The sequence below is a fragment of the Peromyscus californicus genome, unplaced genomic scaffold, assembly GCF_007827085.1.
Source record: "Peromyscus californicus insignis strain IS unplaced genomic scaffold, ASM782708v3 Scaffold_11__1_contigs__length_118956290, whole genome shotgun sequence".
Lineage (NCBI taxonomy): Eukaryota > Metazoa > Chordata > Mammalia > Rodentia > Cricetidae > Peromyscus > Peromyscus californicus.
Genome location: NW_026294402.1, coordinates 19,210,839 through 19,237,801, shown reverse-complemented (window position 1 = coordinate 19,237,801; position 26,963 = coordinate 19,210,839).

Sequence of the window (26,963 nt, the reverse complement as noted above, 5' to 3'; positions counted from 1 at the left end):
AAACTTATGGGTTTACTGTTTTTTGTTGTTTGTTTGCTATAATTTTAGAGTTCCCTGACACACTTTAACTCTGCTAACTTCTCCCCCTGGCTTTTCCATATGCCTGTCATCTCACATATTAGATACTGTCGATGTTACTTTGCACAGTCAATATTTCCTTGCCCAGAATTTATATGTGTTCTTACCCACAAACTGCTTTTCCATTACTATCTGCAATTTTTCTTTTTCTGTCGAGTATGAAAGTTACTCTCTGCTTGAAAGATTCCTTTCAGTGTTATTTTTAGAGCATTTTGTTGGAAATAAAATATCTCAGATTTTTGTGAAATATTATTTTTATTAGGCAATGATGTATTACATTTGTTTATGCTGCACAGTATTACTTTAACTGTGTAAAGGTGTGTTAGATTTCTTCATGCCACATTTTTGTTTAATTAGGAAAAGATGTGTTGCATTTGTTTCACCTTGCCTGCCTAAGGCATCTGACTAGTCTAATAAAGAGCTTAACAGCCAATAGCTAGTCAAAGAAGGGACAGGCAGGGCTAGCAGGCAGAGAGAATAAATAGGAGGAGAAATCTAGGCTCAAAAAGAAGGTAGGGATGAGAGAAGAAGGAGAAGGAGAAGGAGAGAATGAAGGAGATGCCAGGGACCAGAAGTCAGGCAGCCGTCAGCCAGCCAGCCATTGAGACAACAAGAAAGTAAGAAAAAGAAAAAACCCGAGACAAAAGGTAAATAAAGAGAAACAGGCTAATTTAAGTTAAAAGAGTTAGCCAGAAACATGCCTAAGCTAAGCAGAGCATTCATTACTGATTATAAGTCTCTGTGACGTGATTTGGAAGCTGGTTGGCAGCCCAAAAGAAAAGGCCTGGTACATCAGCTTTAGTTTGCTGAAAATGCTTTGCTTATTTATAATAATATGTGTGCTGTTCGTAGACTCAGGCTGTCACTTATTCTCTTTCAGCAGTGTGGAACTCCTGTCCCGTTATCCTGTAGGCTTCCCAGTCTGTGTGGGGAAGTCACCTATTCATCTTAGCGTTGCTCCTTCCCAGGTGACCTGTCTTCTCTCCCTTGTCTGGTGTGGGAAGCCATATGGACTGTTCTTGCCCAGCTCTTTTCCCAGGTTCAGAACCTGCCATGCTTTTCTGAGACCTGGACACTAAGGCTTTTCTGTGGTTTGGGGAAGATTTTCATCATCATGTCCAAATGCCCTTGGAGCTGCATCACTTCCTCCCTCTGCTCCGTGGCACCAACCACATGGGATGCATTTTGGTCAGGTCGCTGAGACATTTGCTTTTTCCTTCATCCTGATTCTTTTTGTGCCTTGATTTGGCTCCTTTTCCATGACCTACTCTCACTTACTAGTCTTCATATCTGTCACTTCTGCTTGTTCCAACCCATGAAATTATCCATTTCAGATCCTGAATTTCTGAAGACTTGGGCTATTAGTTTTGTTTGATCTTATTTTATTCTAGTGGTTTCCAGTTCTCTAGTAAAGTTCTCAAACATTTTTTCAAATAAAAAAAAATAGCACTCCAAAGAAAGTTTATTCTTCCCTTTTCCAGTGAGAAAATGGGGAGGCCACCTTGCTCAGTCCCCCCGGGAGCAGAGGAAGCACTGACTGCTCTGCACACTTTTGGATGCTTATTATTAACCCTGGTTACTCTTTGTTTGTGAGTAAACCGTTTTGTGCAGCTTGGGTTTTGTCAACTTGACAGGAACCTAGACTATCTGGCAAGAGGGATAGTGATGAATTGCCTCTCTCAGTTTGGCCTGTGAGCATGCTGTGGGGCATTTTCTTGATTGCTAGTTAACGTGGGAGGGCCCAGCTCTCTGCAGGCAATCATGTCCTTGGGCAAGTAGCTCTGGGATGGATAAGAAAGGCAGCTGAGCAAGTCAGAAAGCATGTTCCTGCCCAGTGTCTGCTACATTGCCTGCCTGCAGGTCGCTGACGTTAATTCTTGTCTTGACTTCCTTCAGTAATACTGTGATCTGGAAGTGTAAGCCATACAAACACTTTCCTCTTTCCAAGTTGCTTTTGGTCAGTGTTTCCTCAGAGCAACAGAGAAGTGAACTACAACACTATTCAAGGCTTTGAACTGTGAATTGAACCCCTGTGTTACCTAGGAAGAAGCTAGATTCCAGGACCCATTCTGCTTTTCCAGCACAGTATATGTAAGGATTGCAGCTCGGATGGAATGGTATCCTGGCAGTCAGGAGCCAATGAATACCACAAAGTCATTGTAAGTGTAGAAGCTTACAGCTCTGCTCCAGGGAAAGGTTCCCCAATGTAACAGCTCTGTGAAAGAAGGTTGTCACCCAAACCTCATTCAAAAGATTTATTGGGAGGGAAGGACCCAGGAGGGTGGCTGGCGTGAGGATGAGACAGTGGCAAACTGAACAGGGTACAGAGCTTGTAGAGGGTTCTTTGGGAGGTGGAACTTTCCAGGGTGCCTTGGGATTGATGGGTTTTTGTGCTCAGGGGTTAGTGGGATTTACTGCTCAGGGGGCTCAGGATTTGGTAGAGTTTTGTGCTCAGGGACCTCAGGGGTTATAGCTGAAAGTTTTCCTGTGCCCACCCAGCTCCTGTGTCCATGCATCCTGCAGCTGCTCAGACCCAAATGAACACACAGAGGATTATACTAATTACAAACTGTATGGCCTATTGGCTCAGGATTCTTGCTAGCTAGATCTTACATCTTAAATTAACCCATTTCTATAAACCTATGCTTTGCCACTTGGCTCATGGCTTACCCGTATCTTTACATCTTGCTTCTCATGGCAGCAGCTGGCAGCGTCCTCTCGGTTCTGCCTTTCAACTTCCTCCTCTCTAGTTAGAATGTCCTGCCTAACCCTATTCTGCCTCACCATTGGCCAAACAGCTTTATTTATCAACCAATCAGAACAACATATTTTCACAGCATACAAAAAGACATCCCACAGCACTTCCCCTTTTTATTCTAAACAAAGGGAAGGTTTTAACTTTAACATAGTAAAATTACAAATATCAAGCAAGAATTACAGTGACAACATCTGGTCTATTTGTATTTTGTAAAATTAAAGAAAATATTTTAGCTATCCTATATTTGTAAGTCTAAAATATCATATCTACCTTATCTCTTATCACAGCCAAGGAAAACCATAATTATAACTATCTAGTCTTTAGCTACATCAAAGATGCCAGAAGGATATAATATTACCTAACTAAACAGGAAGAGCATTGTATGCAACTTCCAAAAATTCCAATTTAAACTAACTTATGCCATTAACAAATGCTTTTCATTCAATCAGATATAACTTGCCAAAAGGGAACCTCCCCAAAGTTAGTCTTGGGGAAAGGTTTTTGTTTTTGTCTTTCAGGAGAATAAAAGCTACGGAATCTGAAGAACACTGGACAAATGAGACATCTAAAGAAAAAGGACAAATCATCTAGAAAAAAATGTCCAAAGAAAAAGAGTAAATTAGCCTATTGGTATATCACATATAAAATTTAAGTCTTTCTAAATGTTTGTTTCTGTTTTTCTCTATAGATATTTAACACAAATGGCCTTTTGGTAGTCCCAGTTCAATTAAAAATTAAAACTGGCTTTGAAGTTGGAGAATGGCTCTCTCCTTCTTTAAACCCAAGCATGTTGTTAAAGGGAAAATGCAAAATCTCTGTATCATGCCAGAAGAAAGAGCCATCTTCTGATATGGGACAGAAGAAAATGAAAAAAATTAAGGGACTGTTCTTTTGCTACTAATCTCAATTCTTCGATTCTATTTTGATTCTTTAAACTTTTCTTAAGGTATGAATTTTATATCAAAATTTATAAGATTAATATATATATTTTAAACTTTCATTATGATATTAATGGTCATATAGAGTACTAACTAATTCTAGAAAAAAGGCTTCATTTAGCTGCCTATACATGTTTTTGTGTTCAAGTCTCTATCAGTTTTCTGCAGGAAATCATGACCAGGCCTAACATCAAATTTGAAGTCTCCAGGAAGATGATGGGGCCCCACAACAATGATTCCACATGGACAATAATAATACCACTAAGCTGACAAACATCACCCACAGATCAGCTTTGGACTATAAACTGCTTAGAACAATTTCGAGATGGCTAACTGAGATGATCCAGTTTCACAGACTACTTGAACAAGGACTTGTGATAAGCCCTGAACTTTGGCATTATGCAGAGACTAGACAACAAATGATATAGCTACCTTTCCTAGAGCTTGACAATTAACCCAAAATTTTTCTTTTCAGAATCCCCTAAAGATACCTTCGCCCACAAACAGTAAGAAGCAATTTTAAGAACACGATGTCCAAATTCCCAAAGAGGTGGGGTGGGGCAGGTGGTTTTTGATCTTTCAATTGTCTTGGGTTTGGGATAATTTTCATTGTTTAGGAGGGTTGGTTACAAGTTGTTGTTGTTAATGGTTAAGAAAAGGGCTAGACAAAAGAGATTAGATTTAAGGTTCTTGTTTGAAAAAAAAAGATATATAGAAATAATAGAAAAGAGGGCAGATTATTGAATCTACCCTTAAAAGTAAAGAGAAGATATAAATATGATATAGATAAAAAGGTAGATTAGTGAACCTACTTTTAAAAGACATTTAGTAGTTTTAAATATTTTACATTGGATTGGATTTTTGTATATTGTATACAAATTATATATATTGAGATTGATATTGTTTGAAAATGCTGTATGTATTTTTTCTGGTCTTGTTTAGGATATTGTACTTATACAGTTCATTTAACAATGTAATGCAATTTGCTAATCCTTGAATGTTATTATTACCAACTATTAGGATATAAAGAAATGAGAGTTAGTAGTTAGACATTACAATCGAACTTGTAGTCATATTAGATATGTTTTCAAGGCAAAGCAGAGACATATTTTAGATAGACAGGTCATCTTCAAACCCTTCAGAGATCTACAGAATATGGCATTTAAAATGTTTTAATAATTTAGATGGTTTTTTTTTCTTTTTTTCCATGACTATGAGACATATCGACTCCTGGCAGCACCAATCTACTTTAGAGAAGATATGGGCATTGAAGAAACTGCATATGGAGTTAAGTTTCATTGTGGCAAAAGTTAGCCACTGGGCAACAAAATGCCCTCACATCAGCTGCTGACAAACAGAACAAAATGGACAGACAGGACACAAAACAAAGGACTACCAATCTTTGCCAAGACAAGTGTGGTTGTGGCTTTAGCAACAGGTGTCCTCTGAGGCCAGGACAATATGGCACCATCACTAAAGTGTCCTTTGCAATCCGGAAAAGGTACAGTGCCCCTTTCTTCAAAGGCAGCTGAACAAGCAGCATGTAATGGCACACAGGTAAATCCACAGAACATGTGGCAACATAGATTAACAGAAATGGGCTGAGTTTAAGTGTAAGAGCTAGTCAGTTGTAAGCCTGAGCTAATGGCTGAGCAGTTTTAATTAATATAAGCCTCTGTGTGTTTACTTAGGTCTGAGCAGCTGCAGACCAGGCAGGATACAGGAAAACTTTCAGCTACAAGGGGTTGGTGAGATTTTAATCCCTCTCCCAAGTCACGGTTAGGGTACTTTTCCTTGACCCCTTTCACCCTACAATATGACTACAGAAATGTTGCTTAAATGTCTTATTCTTAGATTTTTAAACTACTATTCCATGGATAGAACTTCAGAATTTCCAAACTGCTTGAGAGGAAAACTTAACTGTGTTGAAATTTCCCGTTTCTAAGTTTTCACTGAAGCATCTCCATATAAACACACACATATTCTCTCTTTCTTGCTCTCTCTCTCTCTCTCTCTCTCTCTCTCACACACACACTCACACACACACACACACACACACACACACACACACACACACTTCTATTTCTATCTGAACTGGGCTGGATTCTCAGTCTCTCTTTCTTGTCCATAATGGTTTAAGCAAACCACAGGGAAAATGCATCTTTCTATTTTTAACGCTTCTCTCTGGCCACTCATGAGTCTCCAACTCCCCACCTCTACTCCTCTACTCTTCCTTCTCCTCCTTCCCCTCCTCATCTTCCTCCTCCTCTTCCTTCTCTTCCTCCTCCTCTTTTTCTTCCTGTTCCTCTTTTTTCCTCCCCTCTCTCTCCTCTTACTCTGCCTGTATCTCATCTTCTTCCTCCTCATCCTCCTCCTTTTCATCTTCTTCCTCCCCTTTTATGGTACTGGGTTTTAAACCTAGGGCCTCACAAATGCTACTGAGCTATATTCCCACCCTAACCTCTCTAAAACAATCACTCTTATGTTTTCATTTTGTTGCATTATGTACTCTTGGAAAAGCATTGGTCTGTTTGTAGAGCCTTACCCTACTTACAGACAAATACTTTTAATGGCAGGTTGTATTTCCTCCTGGTATATGGGTGTTCCCATATTTTCCCAGTTTATTGCTTTACTGAGTTTTTCCAGATTATCCAGGCTTTTAGAGATATTCTGACTGTCTAAACAATACTATGAAAGTCCAGCCTACAAACCTACAGAAGTCCGGGACTTTTTTGAACCAGAAATTTTCACATTTTAAAAAGAACTGTTAAACTCTTCTCTGAGGTCAAGGGAATCCGTGGGATATTTTAGGATTAAGTTGTACCTTTGAAGCTTTAAAAAGTTGAGGTCACAGCCTCAGCTGAGGATTTGATTTGGTTTATCAAAGCCTCCAGCTTTCTACTCAGCCCTACTAGTCCTGTGAATCCAGATCTTTGCTGAATCATGGAAATAGTCCACCCCTGGGAGGGAGAAAAGGAGCATGGGCTCCTTTTCCCTCTCCCTCCAGGAGACCTTAAAGATATTCCCTGTTCCCATATGCTTGTGTCACACATGGGAAATATAGAATGCAGAGAGCTCTTGCCCAAATTGTGTGACTAGTAATAACTAGCAAATCACGAATCTCCACATACAATCCAACTCCTAAACAACACACCAATCCAGGTGAAGTATGATGCCCCCGCCCCTGGGTTGTTCTCTGAGAATGTTATGGAAAGAAGGGGCATGGGAGGCATATTCAGTTCTTTTCTATAGCTATCTCACATTGGAAAATACACTATCTATGTACCCAGACCATTCAAAAATGTCAATTTTAAAGATACCATTTTCTTCTAAGTTTTCATGTTACTCGATGGCTTTTTAAGACAGGAAGTACCCAGGCAGCTAGCACAAAGTTACTTTTGGAAGATTGCTGCAAGTTGCAGGAAAATGTCATGGAACCCAGCTACTATCACAAAAGCTACTACTTGGAAAAGTCAAGGTCTTTTCCGAAGGTCAAGCCATGGCTTAAGAAGTCTTGGTGATATTTTAGCTTTTGTATATATATTAGCTGGTTCCTACAGTGATTTTCTTGTAATGCTATTCAGGCATCCAAGAACTGCTAACAGTGTATTTATCTAAAATACCTACCTAGCATCCAAGGCCAAACAAAACAACACCTGTATCCTAGGTCAGGAGGATAGCTTTATTTCTTGTGCAATTTAGGGTGAGACCCTCCTTCCTTACAGCCTTATTAATAGACTCCTAATTTCTTACCTAATCACTTCTAGGAATATAGATTGAGCACATAAATTCCCTTCTTGACTAAACAATCATTAGCACTCATTTGGTTGTAAAAGAAAGCCTCATGGCCACTGCTTGAGGAAACTTCTTACCTGCCTTTATGACCCTGTAGGAATTCAAGCCCGGTGACCTTGTTCTGCCAAAGGATGCAATGGCTTGTTTGTAACTGAACAACTCAGAGCCTGGGAGGACTGAAGTATAAGGAGAATGAAGAGAGGATATTGAGGATTTTGACTAGAGAACTGGAGGTCAGGATGGAAGATGAGGAAGAGCCAGATGGGAATGAGATGAGAAGGACCTAGATGTGGCAGAACTAAGATGAGAGAATTAATACAGAACTTGGGACAACAGATAAAGGTAGAGACAAATCAGGCAAGAAAAGAACCAGGCTTGAGTACAGAGAACTCAAGAACTGTAGCTATGTGGATAGGATTTTATCCCAGAGGAATAAAGTAGATGGACAAAGAGCTTGAGGTACTTAGATGCATTTCCTGAAAATAAATCTCACTGTTCATAGTTTCTCTTCTGAGCCCCTGGGAAGTATATTATTAAGGCTGGTCCTTTGATAATATACAAGAGATGATGAATCCTCACTAGGCACAAAGTGTTATGAGTCACACCAAGAAGGAGCACTTGTACTGGGAAGCCTTTGATCTCTAACAGAAGAGCTCTGTAGGAGCTGAAAATCCTCTCTAGTGTGGAGAGAAGAGAGTGGGAGAAGAAAGTGTCACTCTGCTCCATTGGCAGAGGAAGAACTGTCCCCGAGAGGATAAAACTCTTCCAGTCACCTTCTTGGAAAAGAGGGTTTCCTTTTTTTGGGTCTGGGGGAGTTCTTTGGAGGCAGAAACCTACTTCCACTGGTTAGGATTTGACACTAGGCAAGATTTTTTTTGTGGTTACTTTAAAATGTATAGACTTAGACTGGGTGAATGATGTGGATATGGTTTATAATAGTGATACCACATATACACATATGGTCTATAATAGTAAACAGTATTTCTCAACTATTGAGAACTATCATGCTGGCTGGTCTTCTAAGTGATTTGCATAAATTTTAAATCCACCATTCCAGTGAAATGTAATGGGCATTATTCCCATTATCAGAGAAACAAAGAAAATTAAGCTCCTTGCCCAAACTCACACAGCTACTAAAATCTAAATGAGGTCAGAAAAGTAATGGTACACACTCTTTTACATTCTTTCAATCTGTCCTTCAGCTTAATCTGTGTATAATTCTCTGGAGAGAGAGAGAGAGAGAGAGAGAGAGAGAGAGAGAGAGAGAGAGAGAGAGAGAGAGAGATGATAATAGAAGCTTTCAAAGTGTAGTCTGCCATTATTTGAAATTGTCTAAGCACCAATGAGAGTTTGTGGTGCTACTCTATGCTCACTGAACAACTTCTGTCTTCACTATGTCCAGAGAGGCAAACAGCACTTATAAATTACAGAAAGTTTGGTCTCACAATTCAAGGAAGGAGCGGTCCTGCCATTTGGACTCATGGGGCAGTGGCCCTGCCCACACAGCTCTAGAGGTCCCACCTCTGGCAGCTGGCCCATCTCCTCGGTGGCTCTGTGCCTGAATTGCATGCCCGAGGTTCATCCCAACTACCCTCCAGCTGAGTCACACTCTGGTAGCTTTGCCAGTGTGAGATTGCAAGGACTGCCCTACCTCCATGACATCGGGCCCTGGTATGGACTCTTTACAGAGATTCTACTACCAGGCCAATTCTCTTCTTAGGATGTACAATTCATAGGGGCATGCTTTGAGATCTAGATGAAAGCGGTCCCATCTGCAATGATTTGTTTCATGCATTTTATATCATACCAGGGCTGGATGGAACTGCACATGAAGAGCCAAGAAGCTGAACAATGGCATGGGAAGGACCAAGATCAAGTCCATTTCCTGGTTCATAAACAGGCACATTTCCACTGTGCCCTCACATGGAGCATGGCAGTTTTCTGAAGCATCCTTTAAAATGGCACTCATTCCATTGATGAGGACTTTGTTCTAATGGCTTAATGACATCTTTGTAACATTATATATCAATGATTAGATTTCAAAATAAGAATTCTGGAAAAGTATAAGCATGAAGGCCATAGTAGATATGCAGTCTGCCTTTTCTGTACCTGGCAAATGCAGACTCCAGAGCATGCAGGTTGTTCATTTCCTTGCTATCAAAGTTATGGTGGAAGAGAGAGGTTTATGATAGATATGAGAGAGAGAAAAGCCAGAGGCACCTAGAAGGATCCGGACTGAGCCAGCCCATGAGAAGTCGGGGAGAACAAGAGCAGAAGAGAGAGAGAGGAGAGAGGGCAAGTGAATAAGAGGAGCTGTGGACCAAGAGGCCAAGAGTGGAGCCATGAGGCCAAGAGAGCATGTGGCCAAGATGGCTGAATTGTAGACGAAAGAGAAGCTGGGGAAAGAGAAGCAAAACCCAGGCCCTGGGCTAGAGAGATTTAGGGTAGGGGGCAGGGTGAGAAGAGCTGGGATGAGCCATAGGTAATAAGTGATACTTGTCCCAAATATCTTTGGGACCTGACACTAGAAAAATATTTCTTCTCTTGAATTTATATTAATACACTATCATCTACCATTTGGATATTATTGCATATTGACATATAAAAAATCTTGAAGATCTAAGCATTGATCATTTTTTTCACCGAAAATGAAAATCAATATGAAGATTATGGAGAAAAACTATGAGGTTAAACACTAACCACAGGCTCACCTGGTCTTGAATCTCAAGTCCATCTGATAGTGGTGTGATTGTAGGCATGTCATCCCTATAGGACCATCATATTCCTCAGTGAGAATGTAGCGGAATAGCTGATCTCCTTGATTCCTGATAAAGACCAGAGTCACAGAGAGTGTAAAAGGATGATCAAGGGCAGGTACCATCAACAGAAAGGGTACACTGATGGCCCTGGGTACCTAGGATAAAAACAGGGAAGCACTGAAGCAAGGTTTCACAGGAAAGAGATTGTATACTGAGTGTGACGTTACTTGTCTGCTATCCTGGCACCTAGGTGGCTTAGGCAGGAGGCTAGCCTGGACCACAAAGCAAATTCCAAATTAGTCTGGACTTCAGAGCAAGACTCCATCCCCCAAAAGTCAAATGAAAACCAAGGACAAGGGAATTTTAAAGCCCCATTAACAGCTCATAGAGATGATATTGATGCCCTTTGTCATGTATACACATTCACGAGGCAAAACACTTTCAAGGCACCAAGATCCTCATCTCATGCTCAACCCATAACCATAGTTAAGTAAACTAGAGGGACATTTTGACCTGAAAGTGCCACAAGCAAAGTAAGATTGTTTGGGGATAATCAAACTGCTTTCTTTGACAGTAACATGGAGAGGGAGACTGAGTCAGTTAGGAGCAGAAAAGGAGCCGCCAAGGAAGAAGGACAGCCTCATGGCTGAGGTTTTCTGTGCAGCGCTTGGTGAAGCACTAAAGTGGCAGAGCCGTGGACAGTGGCTCCTCTTAGTGCAGATAACACTTTAGTGATACCCTGGGTATCGTGTTAATGCCCCCTTCTGTTTCTACGATTTTAACTGTCTTCACTGAGCCTTGAGAGTGAAGACGACAGCCCTGGGCTGAGACCTTGACTGCAGCGCCTATACGATGATAACAATCACCGTTTGAAGTCATCAAGTGGTGGAGTCAGTTATTGCACAGTAGTAGATAACTGACATTCTCCGGGAGATCGTTTCTGTCTGTACGAGAAGTTCTCGGGCCACATGAATCTCAGCTGGAGAGTCCAATAACACTAGCCCACCAGCCATACAGCTATCTCACCTGTGAAAGCCGCTTAGACTGAGGATTCTTTTTGTCCAGCTATGAACCCCCTGTGGGGGCCCTGATACACGGGGCTCTTATCTCTTCCTAGGTCGCCCATTATGTACTTTCTCTTCGGCCTTTCTTCACTCCTCCACTTAGCTATACCACTGGCTCTTCATTAAATCACCTTTGGAAGTTACTTCTACAACTTCTAGAGGATCCACTTTATGTTTCTTGACTTCCAATGTGCTCCCGTCCCAGCTCACGAGGAAAAGATGCATCACATAATTTCAGAAGTATTTATTTTCTTCCCTTTTAAAAAAAATTTTTCTTTACTTAACCACTCCTTCAGGTTCAGTTCACCTATTTCAGAAGAGTAATCCTTGAAGGATGGGTGAATTGGAACTATTTTTGTCATTTTTTCTTTCTCCTTTGAGATGATCATAATATTTTGTAATAAATGAACACTTATTAATAACTTGGATATTAATTTAATGGCCCCTTCGGTTTCTATGACTTTAATTGTCCACGGTTGTCATTTCTTTCGTTCCGTGGACAGTTGACAAGTTATAACAACAACCAAAAACTCACTGTAACAAAAATATAACAAAGCAGATGTAGAAAAATATCTCCTTAAAGCATTTCTATATCCCTAGTGATAAATATAGACTACTGGAGCTTTATTTTTCTAATTATAGCATGTTTTGACCTATAGTCTTACGGAACAATTTTTCTACTCTTCAGCACATAAAGAAAGAAAAATTGAGAAGAAGTCAGAACACTCAAGTTATTATTCCAATTCAGGGACTAATTAGTTTGTAAGCAGTCTGGATAATTAATTTTCTTGTTAAAATATAAAAATGTTATTGCACTAGGTTATTAAAGGAATAAATGAGATGCTGCTCATAAAGTACTGTACATACAGGATAGTATAAATGTAATACCACATTTCCAACCCTAGAGGAGACTTGTGATGGGCGTCAGGCACAAGTGGAACTTCAATTTCTCAGTTCATCATTTTCAAGTCAGTTTCCTCATTTATAAAAATAGAATCCCTGTGGCCCTACTGCAGCCAGGGTCTGTGTTGATGTCCGTGGCTCCTTGAGGGCCATGCTGATTCCATTGGTCTGGGCTGCCACCTGGGGCCTGTTGGTGTTCAGGGCCATGCTACCCCTGAGGCTGTGCTGATCTGGGAGGCCTGCACCGCCACCTGGGGCCATGGTGACAACCAGACCCAGGCTGCTACTGAGGACCATGTCTGGGTCCATAGTCCTACCACAGCTGGGGTCTGTGCTAAAGTCTGAGTCCCGTATTGCTACCAAAGCTCACACGGAAGCCCAAAGTTGGGGCCACCACCTGAGGCCTTGTTGGTGTCCAGGGACCATGCTGCCACCAGAACCATCCCAAACTGAATGGTCAATGTTTCCATCCAGAGCCAGAATGTCATCTGGGCCCAAGTTGCTGCTGAGGGCCGTGTCTGAGTCAGTGGTCCAGCTGCAGCTAGGGTCTATGTTGAGGTCTATGGCCTGTGTCACCTCAGGGGGCTATAGGAACCATGTGAGATGAAATCAGAGGACCATGCTGAGCTATTCCTACCCTTCACTGGCTCAGGGAAAGCTGGCCTTGCCTCTCACTGGACACTGCAGCAAGAGAGCTGGCCCTGCACTCAAGAAAGATGACCCCACTCCTTATCACAGGTGACAGTGAACTGACCCTGAGGGAAGGAGCATAGGGGAGCTGACTCTGCCTCCTTGCCTGAAATGAGTTGCCCAAGTGGCCTGGATTGACCAGCTCAACTACCACCCAGACCCACAGCAGGACCTTGGGTTGGCCCACCCTAACATATACCCCATCTAGGACCTACTGGAGCTTGCGAAAGGAGTGGTCCTGTGGAAAGATACCCACAGGAGCTCCATGACACTGGGCAGCCACAGGATATCCCAGACGAGTTCCTGTGAGGATCCAGTGATAATGGTGTACCAGAAACCAGAGGCCTTGAACTAGACCAGTGACTCATTGCAATGAACATTTGCTAGTAATGCTGATTGAACAAAAGGGTATACTATAGGGCACACCGAGGCCTCCAATAACACCAACATGAATGAAGAACTGTTGGAGAGGCGGGAAAGGAGAATCAAAGAGGTGTTTTGTTTTGTTTTTTGTTTTTGTTTGTTTGCTTGCTTGCTTTGTTTTGGATTGATTTTTTTAATTTTACTTTTGTGGGGGGGTGCTGGAGGGGTCAGGAGAGGATATGGGGGGACTGAGAAGTTGAGTAGAATTGGGATGCATGATGTGAAACTCTAAAAGAATAAATACTTTAAATTTTCATAAAAAAATAGAATCTCTGTTTAAACAAACCAACAATGCTCAGTACAGTTGTAACTAACAGGCAAAGGATTTTTTTGTTTCTTGATATGTTAATTTGACATTTATCAAAACAGAGATTCACCAGTTGCATAAACTAGAACAGATTCCAAATAGATAAAATGTTTTAAAAAAATAGAATTGTACAAGTACTGGAGGAACTGGGTATAATGTACAAAACAAAGGAGAAAATTCTAGAAGCTGAAACAAGACAGCAGACAGGCTACAGTCCTTGGGCCCCAAAGAATGATAGAAGAGGAATCATCTGGTTTTCTTAGGCTTTCCGCTTGCCTAATACATACCATACATACACATTCTTAGGCATACCTCTTGCCTATACATACTATACTGAGAGCTGGAGAGACTGGCAGCCCAAAAGTACTGATGGGAGAGGATGGAGCCTGAACACACTCCTTCCCTCCAGATGACAAAATGGTAAGCAAGACAGAAAACAGCAGTCCTCTTGAGAAGCATTAGTAAGTTAGCTCCTCTTTAAAGGTCTCATGAAATTCATCAGTGACTACTTTTGGGAAATTTTTTTTATTAAATTTCAGTGCTACTGCTTGTTATAGATCTGTTTAGATTGTTTATTTAATTTTCATTTAACTTTGACAAGTCATATGAATCTAGTAACTCATCCAGTTCTTATAGATTTTACCAAGTTGTTGGAATTTAAGTTTTTAAGGTGTGTGCTAAGGATTTTCTGAACTACATTGGTATCTGCTGGTGTGTCTTCATTTTCATCCCACAGTTTGTAAATTTAGGACCTTTTATTTTGGTCATTTTGGTTATAGACTTGTCAATTTTGTTTTTCTTTTCAGAAACTAACATTGTTTCCTTGATTCTTTGTATTTTTTTGTTCTTCACAGAAATGGAAGGAAGCCAACACACAAGCAAAAAGAAACTTAAAATTTAAATGGAAGCACAGCAGACTCCAGATAGTCAAAGCAATTCTGAGGGGAAAAATCATGAAGATGTCACCATAGCTGCTTCAAATTATACTGCGGAGTCATAGTAACAAAAATAACAGGGTACTAGTATAAAAACAAATGCATAAGAACAGCAGGCTAGACCATACAATCCAAACAGAAACATGGCTACAACCACTTGATTTATGACAGATGTATATAAATACATCTCATGTTGTTTAGGTTACTGTCTATTGCTGTGATTAAAACACTGACAAAATGAAAAGAAGGAAAACACACACACACACACACACACACAACACACATACATACACACGTACACCACCACTACCACCACCACCACCACCATCAAGAAATATCAATGCCCAATGGTTGCTGATTCCTGTTATTTTATTATTTCTCAGTATCAATGGTCTCAATTTCCCAATAAAAAGACACAGACTAACAGAATGGATGGGAAAATAGGATCTATCCTTCTGCTGCATCCAAGAAACACACCTCAACATCAAGGATAGATATTACCTGGGGTAAAGGGTTGAAAAAACATTCCAGGCAAATGGGCTTGGGAAACAAGCAGGCATAGCCGTTTTAACATCTAACAAAATATAATTCAAACCAAGACTAATCAAAAGAGAAAGTAACAATAAAATAACTTCTATTGATATTCTGCTATACTCATAGATTGGTGCCTTAGTCCCTCTTCATCAGAGAAGCTTCCTCCTGCAGCAGAGACCCACAGCCAGACATTACACAGAGAGAGCAGACCTTGGAACACATAGCTCTAAATGGGCTGTCCTCATCAACTCCCTCCCCTCAGAGCTCAGGGAAACCTGCAGAAGAAGAGACAGAAAGGGTTTAAGAGCCAAGGTGATGGAGTACACCAGGAAAACAAGGACTTCTGAATCACTGAGCAAAACTCATATGAACTCAGAGAGACTGAAGCAGCAAGAACAGAGCCTACATGCATCTTCATCAAGTCCTCTGTGTATAAATTATAGCCTTCAGCTTGGTATTTTCTGTGGGACTCCTGAATATGTGAACAAGTTGGTCTCTTGTGCCTGCTCTTGGGGCTGTTTTCCTTCTGTTGGTTTGCCTTGTCCAGCCTTGATGTGATGGGTTTTGTTTTGTCTTATTTTGTTATGTTTGGTTGTTATCTCATAGAAGCCTGTTCTTTTCTAATGAGAGATGGAAAAGGAGTAGTTTCAGAGGGGAGGCACTGGGAGGAGTAAAGGGAGGGGAAATTGTAATCAAGATATACTGTATGAGAAAAGAATCTGTTTTCCATAAATGGTTAAAAAAAGGAAAGAAAATCATATATATTTATATGTATACACACAATGAAATTCTTTTCAGCTATAAACAAAAATGAAGAAATGTTATTTGAAGAAAATCAGTGTAATTAGAGATGATTATATTGTATGAAATAAGTCAGCTTCAGAAGATATACAGAATGATCTCTCTCATTTGTGGATTCTAGATTATATATATAATTATATATTATATATGCATAAATCATGCATGTCTATGACATGAAAGCAGAAGCGAAACTTTGCAGTATCATGAAGAGAACTAACAGGAGCGAGTCCAGGGACAGAAGAGGGTGAAGGGTGTGGGGGCATGTGGTCAACATCTGATGCATGCTTGTGCGAAAGTGTCCTTGTGCAGCACAGTGCCATAGACAATGAATACATGTTAATAGGAAAAATTTTAATAAGAAGTGGAGATAGGATTGAATGAAAATATGAATGATGGCATTAAAAGTTTCTTTGGATACTACTAAAACTGTGGGGTGAGATCAGGGTGTAATGTGAGGAGAGACTCTGAAAACAGATATGAGCAGATCTGACTGCACAAATGTTAGTATTTATGGAAGAGAAATACTATGATCAAACATGTCTTTTATAACCATCCCATGATAAAAGAAAAAGAAAAAGAGAGTTCTTAAAGCAAGATGAAATGGGAACAGCAAAGAGGATTCTTAGATCACCAGGAAGGAAGGAAGGAAGGAAGGAAGGAAGGAAGGAAGGAAGGGCAATAGAAAGAGGAAATACCACACACTCCCCCTCACTTGAAGGAGGAAGTTATGTGTGGTAAGTTGATACAAAAATTGTGGTATTATCTAGTGTGGTTCTCATAGTATTTAGAAATATTCAAGACAATTGTATTACGAATGTGGGAGGGCAAAGAGACTTAAATAGAAAAAAGGTTTGTGTTTTCACTTGAGCTGCAGAATGTAAATACAAGTGCCCTATGCGTTTTATGTAATCATCTTGAATGAAAAAAGTATAGATCCAGAAAACACACTGGTGATTTTCAGGTGTGAAAGACATGAGGTGACAGTGTGGACACAATTATAAAAGAATAGCACAGGGGGACCCTTGGGGTGATAAACTAGCTCCATTTCTTGACTGTACTCATGGTTGCACAATGTAGACATGAATGAGACAGCCGTGGGCGCTTACTGTGAGTGTCTTGGTTTTGATGATACACTACTTCTGTACAATGTTGTCATCAAGATAAGCTGGGGAGAGGGTGCACGGATCTCTTTGATAATATTTTTAAAAATTTATTTAAACCTTTAAGTGTTACAAAATAAAGGGTTTTCTTTAAGAAAAAAACTATATAAAAATAAGAGAATGCAACTATTTAATGAGTTTATGAAATGTGTTGAACTCGGTAGGCTAAAATAGGTGAATGACCTTAATCTTCTCCAGTGCCCCTTAAGCAAGCTCCATGGGCTTCTCCCTTTACCCAATTCATCAGCATATTCAATAGATACCTGTGCTTTCAGGACTTTTGGAAGTTTTAAGTCCTATTAAGAAGTCTAGTCCACACTATCTTAAAACTTTCTCATTTCCTCTGCCTCCCAACCTCCCACTGCCGTGTTGAGCCTGGCCAGAGTCCTCTAATTCTGTTGAGTCAGGGTCAGCAGGGAGAGGAAGTAAGGAAAGACTGACCAGTTCTAACGGAAGCAGCAAATATCCTTTGTGGCATAACCAGTGCTGGTAATGGTATATACTTAGTTATTGAAGGCTCTCTGGTGTGGCAGAAATCACAGTTCCCTGACTAATGCCAGAGAACACCAAACTCTAGCTGCATCGCATAAGGACATCTGCACGACCCTCTCTGACCTCTGCGGTGTCCTTTTAGGCCCTGCTCTGCAGTACTGTGTGGCTGCCCATCTCATGCTCTGGGTCCCTCAGCTGGAAAAGGACCCAAGAAGCCTTAGGATGTTATCCTTTCTTTCTCTCTGACCGGAAGGGGCAGTGAAAACGATCAGTGTTACTATGTTATCCTTTCTCTCTCTCTGATTGGAAGGGGCAGTGAAAAAGGAAGAGTGGGTCTTGATGCTTTGGGAGGGGCCCGTTTGTCCCCTCCAGCAGTAGTAGCATTTCCATGCTCCGTGGTCTAATACTTCCATGTGGTTATGAGGTTTACCAGTTATTTATTTGTCTCAGGCTCTCTCGTGACATTCTGCATTCTCTTATTTTTTATCTAGTTTTATTTTTTTAAATACTTTTATGTTGGAACAATTGAAGATCTAGGTGAACTTTTAAAAATATTACCAGAGCAATTCTGTGTACCTGGCCTGCTTGTCCCAGGGAACAACCATGAGGCTTGAACTCAGGAGACTGTCTGTTTCCTGGGAGGCATACTGCTGAGAACTCATGGTGACTGGGGAGATCAGCTGAGTCAAATGGACTTGGTTCCTGGCTTTGCCATCTCCTGGTTACAGGGGCTTCCGGCTCAGCCCACCTTTCTACCCTACATTTTGCTTATCTGAAGGTGTAAGGACAAACACTTGGATGAGAATGGCCCAGAGAATGTTAATATCATATAGGAGATTTCTAGGTCACAATTTTTGGAGAAGAAATGGGTTCTCTGGCAAATAAAAAATGATATGTTCTTTTATCTGGCATTTTCAACGTAATCCAATAAAAACTTGTGACCACTCTGTGCTCCTTCTGGCACAGCCCAAGGGCATGCAAGAAGAAAGCTAGAACATTCAGGCTTCTGAACCGTGCCCTCTCTAATCACATAGTCTTTTCCTGACTTCACACGGGATTTTATCCTTCTATGCTCTTCATATACATTTAAATATGTCTCTATTTTGAAAAGTTTCAGACCTGTGGGAGCTTGTTCTAAAAGAAGTGGATGATAAACGCCTCCATATTTTCTATATATAAATGTCAGCAAAGCTAAAAAAAAAAAAAAAAAAAACAGGCACAGGGCCTTGCCAGGATTCATCTCCTGGAAATGACAACAGAGGCTGTCTCTGACTTCAAAGCATCTAATTTGTAAGTTGTTCAACCACTTTTGTAAAGGGCAAGCCGGGAGGGGTGCGGGAAGGGGTTATCCAATCTCATTAGCATTTTCACAGTGATTTAATGAGGATGGATTGTCTTCATTTTACAGCCCGTGAAACAGGGGTTCAGAAAGATGAAGCAACTTTTTCAAGGTCATACTAGGTGCTAATAATGAACTTGGAGTGGAGAGCTGGCTTTCTCTGCCTGCCAGTCTTAGGCTCTCAGCTCCAACCACAGGAGGCCAGGGAAGTTAGCCAAGAGTAGACAGGAGCGCTTTGAGTGGAAAACATCAAAACAGAACAACAACAAAAAAGAATCAGTTAAGCTTTCCATCTCGAAAAAGGAAGAGCAGAGCTGAACAGTAACAATAGACACAAGGGGTATGCGGCATCAGAGGGACCCACCCACTTCTGCCCACCTCTGATCTTACTTCTTCTCAACATCCTCTGTATGACTTGGAGTGACTTAAAATCTACCCTCCACCCCAAGTATGGGAAACACACTGTGAACGTTAATATTAATTGTCATTTTGGCGGGATCTAGAATCATCTAGAAGACAAACGTCTGGGCATGGATACGAATGAGGGAGTTTCTAGACTGAGGTGAGAAGCCCCGGACTAAAGGTGGGCAGCTCCATTCCATGGACTAGGATCTAGGACTGCATTAAAAAGCAGAAAGCAACTATGGATTTTGCCAAAGTGAAGTCCAGCATCTCAGAGAAATGTGCCATGGAGCCTGAGGCATAGTACCCAGGCCTCCCTCCTTCCTAGTCACACCCACCCACAGGAGGCCAAAGAGTAAAAGACGCTTCTCTCTGGGATACTGTCTCTTTGGTTTCCCAGCATGTAAACAAAACTCTTTAACAGAGAGGTAGGTGGTAACAGGGAATTGTGAATCAAGTGAAAAGGGTGGATAAAGGAGAAATCCAGCTGAGCACCAGTATTCATCTCTCCAAGAGGAGAGGAGAGGAGAGCTAATGTAACCATCTGCCTTATATTCTTGCAACCATGACTTCTACCATCCTCAAACTGTGAGCCAAATTAACCCTTCTTTCCTAAATTCCTTTGGTCAGATATTTTGTCACAGGAATGAGAACAGTAATTACGACACACATTAAGGGCCATTCTAGGCTCCGCATCAGCTTCCCGAATCGGGAGAAGGCTGCCAGAGAAGCTGCTGTCTTCTCCTTGTAATAATGTGTAGCAGGAGACACATTGAAGAGGTCTAGGCTTTATGTGCTGTGACCCCAACCAGGCATAGCAGACCTTCAAGATTTCCTCACAGTTCACTCCCTTTGATCATTTGATTGCCCCCATATCTCTACACGATTCACAGAACACTGAGCATACTCCCACCACAATTCAAGGTCCTATCTTCAGTTATTATTGTTCAACCGATTTGTATTGTAAATCTTCTTTTAGACCAGGAACTTCTAAGTCAACATTGATCTGTGTAAATTAATCCAGATCATATCTCACATGCAAAGTTAAAAAGATATGGCTCTTTGAAGATAGACCAGTTGTTCATATAAATATGTCTTAAGTTATAGACCATAAACAAGAGTCTACGTCAGTCAGGTTCCTGGTATTCAGCTTTTCCCACTAGTCCAGTGGTAAGTAAACTTTACTGTAGATTTCCAAATGGTGGTATTTTAGACTGTATGGGTCACAGTGTGCAATCACACCTACTCATCTCTGTCCTTGTACCACAAAAGTCACCTCAGACAATTTGTAAATAATGAGCAGGCTGTATACCAACAGAACATTACTTATAAAATAAGCGGTTGACCGGATTTGACTGTCTGCTGTGTTTTATCGTCTCTTAGTAGAGCAGGGTTGGTTCCTGCATGTCACCATCCTTAAGTAGCTTTCATATTGCTCTATCATTCCTTCAGAAGCCCAATGCCAAACACCTGTTTGCCTTTCCCTTTCCTGACAATACCGCTCTGTGCAAAAATCAGAACTCTAAAATCAGTTCTGAATTTTAACTCTGTCTGCTATTAGAGTAAAATTTATTATGCTCAGAAAAGCAAGCAAATTCTTCCCAAAGGAGGAATTACATATGTACTAAGAGAAACTGCATGAGGGAGTGCTCCAGAAGGCTCTCATTTGCATCATGGCTCTAACAGCCAGATTCTTGGAGAACAAGAGGACTTGGGGCTTTGTGCCAGGAGACCTCAGAATTAAGCTAGCAGTGACTGGCATCTTCTTGGCCACGCAGCCAACCTGGCCTAAGCACTTAAAGTTTCTGAAGGACAGAGAACAAGACCCAAAGCATGACATCCTTTAGGGCACACGCCAAGCTCTGGAACCTACACTTTCCCACTGGTATCTTCTCTGTGAAGACACTAAAGACTGTCCAACTAGATTAGTTTGCCTCCCTTCCCTCTGCAGGATCCTCCCTGAGCAAAATTTTTATCTACTGTGAGTCAGATGCTATTCTGAGTGCTGGAGGAATGCCATATAATAAAACAAAACCTCTGCTGCCGTGAAATAACATTTAGTTGGAGAAAGGAGAGACAAAAGCTTATGAATAGATCTGTTATATTTTGCTGTTTTATGGTAACTACATAGTCTATGCTTCCAAGTTGATGCTTCCAATTCCAAGTCTTCTTGAGGGGACAGATGATGTGTGTTCACATAGTAGAAGAAAAAGAAAAGGCAAACTTACCCCTTCAGCCTCTTCAGAAGTCACTAGCCAGTTTATGAGGGCAATCTCTCATGACCTAATCACTGCCTAAAGGCTTCACATCTTAATATTATGTTTTCTCTTATTTTTAAAAGATTATTTACTTTTATTTTGTGTGTGAATGCTTTGACTGCATGTATGTTAGTGTATAAGATGTGTGCCTGGTGCCTGTAGAGGCCAGAAAAGGGTGTTGAATCCTGTTAAGGTTTCTGTTGCTGTGAAGAGATTCCATGGCCACGGCAACTCTTACAAAGGAAAAACATTTTGTTGGGGTGACTTACATTTTCAGATGTTTAGTCCATTATCATAATGAGAAGCATGGTGGCATGTAGGCAGACATGGTGCTGAAGAAGGAGCTAAGAGTCCTACCTCTTGACTTTCAGGCAGCTGGAAGTGAACTGTCCCACTGAGAGTATCTTGAGCATAGGAGACCTCAAAGCCCAATCCCACAGTGACACACTTCCTCCAACAAGGCCACACCTCCTCCAACAAAGACACATCTCCTAAGAGTGCCTCCCCTTTACAGCTATTTTCTTTCAAACCACCACAGATTCCCTAGAACTGGAGTCACAGACAGCTGTAGGTTGCCATGTGAGTGATCAGAATCAACCTTAGGACCTCTGGAAGAGCAGCCAGTGCTCTTTGCCACTGAGCCATCTCTCCAGCCCTATTATACATACATACATACATGCATACATACATACATACATATATAAATTGATATTATAATTACATCATTCCCTCCTTCCATTCCCTCCCTTCAATCTTACTCATACTTTCCCTTGCTCTCTCACAAATTTATGGAATATATATATATATATATATATATATATATATTCCTAAATATATAAATATAGCCCACTCATTCCATATAATGGTAGTTGTATATGTATGTATGTTTTCAGGGAATGTTAAGTTTTAAAATGAGCTTGAGAGCAGATATAAAAGTTTGTAACAGAAAGGGGGGAAGGTACTAAGGTAGTCAGACTTTTCTAGTTCTTGGAAGGGATTTGGGTTTTTATAGCAAGTGAAAGGAATTGGCCTTTGGGTTTTGACGATGAGAAGGTCATACCGTGATAGGAGTTTTAAAGAATCACCCTGGCTGAGTTTTGTAGTAGGGAAAGGAAACCATGACAGGAATGAGAGCCTCAGCAGGAAATCATTACCATAATCCAGGCAGGAGACGGTTTGATGGTGGCTTGGGGATGGTGAGAGGTGACCAGATTCAAAGATCAGTCTTAGCTGCTTGTTCTATGCTGTGACAAGACACTCAGCAGAAGCAGTTTAAAGAGAGAGAGTTCATATTGGCCTACAGTTCCAGGGTGTACAGCCCATTGCAAGATGGAAGGGAGGTAAAAAGCCATGAGGCAAAATGTAGATTAATATAAATGTGTTCATTTAAGTTATAAGAGCTAGTGGGGCAAGCCTAAACTGTAGGCCGAGCTTTCAGAATTAATAATAAGACTCCATGTCATTTTTCTGAGCTGTTGGTCCAAAAAAAAAAAAAAGTGTCTACATATGGCATTCAATGTTGGGGCTTAAATATCCAAACACAGGGCCTGAGCAAGCTAAGAAAAGTTCAAGACAAGGAACTGGATGTGGATTCCTAGTCCTGCAGTCTGTCAGGTGGGCCAGTGCTTGGCAGACAGAGCTGCCAGCACAGCTACCAACCACTTCCTGTGAGCAGGAACCAGCCGCCAGCTCCATGTGTTAAACTGAACTGCATGGTGACAGACACAGCAGCTTAAGTTTTGTCTCATGTGGTCAGAGAACACTGTGAGTACTCAGTAAAGATAGATCCAGAAAGAAAAAACCTCTAACAGGTTACAGTGTGTTTAAAAATGTGCGAAGGTTTTAAAAAGAAAAGAAAATAGGTATAAACAGTCACAGGGGGAAAAAGTTTATAAATAATACAGTCTTTAAAGAGAGAATAAAATAATATAAAAAGGATAAGCCCCATAAAGATGGGAAATACAAGGGAGTCTGCATCCTGTATGGTGTTGTGTTCACTTTGAATTTTTTGATTGCTGATGAGCAAGCAACAGCTGCTGAGAGACATGGGATTTTAAAAGGGACTGCTGACTTAAACCAGCCTAGATACTTTGGGAATGCCTTAACTTTAAAATGAAAATCATAAAATGCATTGCTTTGGGGAAGAGGTTATTGCTGTGGGATGGTCTGTATGTCAAATGTGTTGCTGATTGGTCAATAAATAAATCACTGATTGGTCAGTGGCCAGGCAGGAAGTGTAGGCGGGACAAGGAGGAGAATAAAGCTGGGAAGTGGAAGGCTGAGTCAGAGAGACATTGCCAGCCGCCATGAAGAGAAACATCATGTGAAGATGCCGGTAAGCCACGAGCCACATGGCAAGGTATAGATTAATGGAAATGGATTAATTTAAGCTGTAAGAACAGTTAGCAAGAAGCCTGCCACGGCCATACAGTTTGTAACCAATATAAGTCTCTGTGTTTATTTGGTCGGGACTGAGTGGCTGTGGGACTGGCGAGTGAGAGAGATTTGTCCTGACTGTGGGCCAGGCAGGAAAACTCCAGCTACAGGTTATGCTTTTGTTTCCACAGAAAACAAAAGGCTGTGGATTCCTTCAAGGTTGATAGAGATCAGGTTTGATCAGGGAAGCCCCGCTGAAAGTCCTGGATACAGACATAAAGAAATAAACCTAGAAAAACAAGACAGGTGGTGCATACTTTACCTGCTCAAACATAAAACAAAAAATCATCTTTGGCTGGCTTGTGTACAATGCAGTCCATACTTGTGTTAATGCAGATATGTATGTTACCTCTGAAAGTTTGTATGTTTTCAGAACAAAGGGACCAGAGACCAATAAAAATGGGTGACCCAGGTGACCCAGCTTCTCAGAGTGCCTCTGTTGCAGTTTCCTCAGAGTTCTACATTCAACTTCAAGGCTGCTGGTGAGATGGTCCAGCCTCATAGACTATTCCAGCCAGGACTTCAGATAAGCCTTGTGCTTTCCTATTACATGGAGACTGGACAGCAAATATTATGGCTAGTTTTCTGAGGACTTGACCATTACCTCAATTTTTTCATGTTCCCTAAAGATACCATCACCCCCAGACAACAGGAAACAGTTTAGAGAACATGACGCCCATATTCCCAGAGGTGGGATGGGTGGTTTTTGGTCATTCGATGGGTTATAGATGTTTGTCATTGTTTAGGGGGGGTGGTGACAAATTGTTATTGGTCCTGTTCAAGAAAAAGCTGAACAAAGGAGATTAGATTAAGAGATCTCTTTCTGAAGGGAAAAAAGAGGGATATAGTACAGAAATGATGAGATAAAAGGATGGATTATTGAGTCTACTTTTGAACAATCACTAGTCTCAATTTTTTTAATGGTATGGATTTTTGTATATTGACACAAATTTAAGGTTATTTTTATTATACTGTATATTTTTCTATTCTTGTTTAAGGTATTGTACCCATTCAGCTCATTTAAAAAGGTGAAGTTTTAGTCCTTGAAAGCTATTTAGGATAATAAATGTAAGTTAATAGTCATCTATAACAATCACACTTATAGTCACGTTAGGTATGTTTTCAAGGACAAACAGAGATATATTTTAGTTAGACAAATGATATCCAAACACTTCATAGATTTATAGAATGTGTCATTAAAAAATGTTTTAATTACATAAGGCCTTTCATGACAGTGAAACACATCTGCTCCTGGAAGCACCAATTTACTTCAAAAAAGAGTGATAAGCATCAGAGAACCTCCATATAGAGTTTGCTTTCTTTGTGGCAAAGCTAGCCACTTGGACAAGAAACTGCCCTTGCCTCGACTGCTGACAGTATGCTGTCCAAACTAGACAAGCAGGACACAAAAGAAAGTGACTGTCAAACTTTGCCAAGACAGGATAGGACACTCCTCCAAAATTTCTTGCTTCACAGAAAAGTCTGTCAGATATTGTAGACCCATAGGCTAAAGATGGAAGATGTTACAGAGGAACCTTGGGTGACTGTCCAGGCAGCCAGTTCTTTCTGTCATTTCTATAGTTTTAGAAGTTACTTGTTCTGTACTTCCTATTTACTCAAGTAATATTATATCCTTCTTGGGTCTCTGAGAAAGCTGAAGATGAAATAGTTATACCTACAGTTTTCTTTGTTACCAAATTCAAAAAAGAAACCCACAAAAGAGATGTAAAGTGTATAATGTTGAGAGATATAAAAACTTAAATTGTTCATCTAAGAAAATGTTTTGAGGTCTAAAAAAATAGTTTTGGGTTGTTGATGCAAGTTAGGATAAAAAGCAAATTAGGTACAAAACTTTGGACTCACTAAGATAGTATAGCTAATGGAATATTTTCTCTGAATTTCCCAAATGCTAATGGTCTTGACATTGTGAATGTAATTCTTACCTGACCATTGTTCTTATTATTTATAGTTTTATTTTGTTAGAGTTAAAACCTTTCCTTTTTGTTTAGACAAATACAGGGAAATATGGATTAATCTTTTTGTACACTGTGAAGATGTGTCTTTGCCAAGGCACCTTCTAATTGGTTTAATAAATAGCCAAATGGCCAATAGCTAGGCAGAAAGAGGTTAGGCAGGATTTCTGAGCAGAGAGAGAAGGAGAGGAGATGTATCTAGGCATGGGAGATACGAGAGGCAAGGGAGAGGAAACAGGAGGTACAAGATGAAAGAGAGGTAAAAAGCCATGAGGCAAAATGTAGATTAATATAAATGGGTTAATCAAATTATAAGAGCTAGTGGGACAAGCCTAAACTATAGGCTGAGCTTTCATAATTAATAATCATTCTCCATATCATTTTTTTGTGAGCTGGAAGCTCAAAGAAAAATTCATCTATAAGCTGTCATGGCTGGGAAGGTATGTTGGCAGGAGCAGGAGGTGGCTGGTCACAGAATGGTGAATGTTTACATACTTCCTCCTTATTCATTTAGGAATCTCAGTCCATAGAATGGTACCACCCACATTTAAAGTGGGGCTTGCCATCTTAATTTAGATAATCCCTCACAGATATGTCTAGAGGTTTGTTTCCACGGTGAAATCTAAATTCCATCAAGTTATCATTCAAGATTAACCATCACTGGTATAGCTTGACAATGAGACTCCTGGTAAGTTACACATGACCGGAATGTGAGGTGATGAAAATGTACAGTCAAGGATGACTCTTAGATATTTCTATCTCTCACATCTTCTCCACAAGCCCTTTTCTTCCAACAGTTGCTATGGCAACTGACTCCACAGGTATGGGCATCCAGTACCTTGCTTCTACAACTTCCATTTCTTGTCCCCTGCATGAGGGCTTTGTGGCCCCTCTATAAGACCCTTTTGAGACACTATT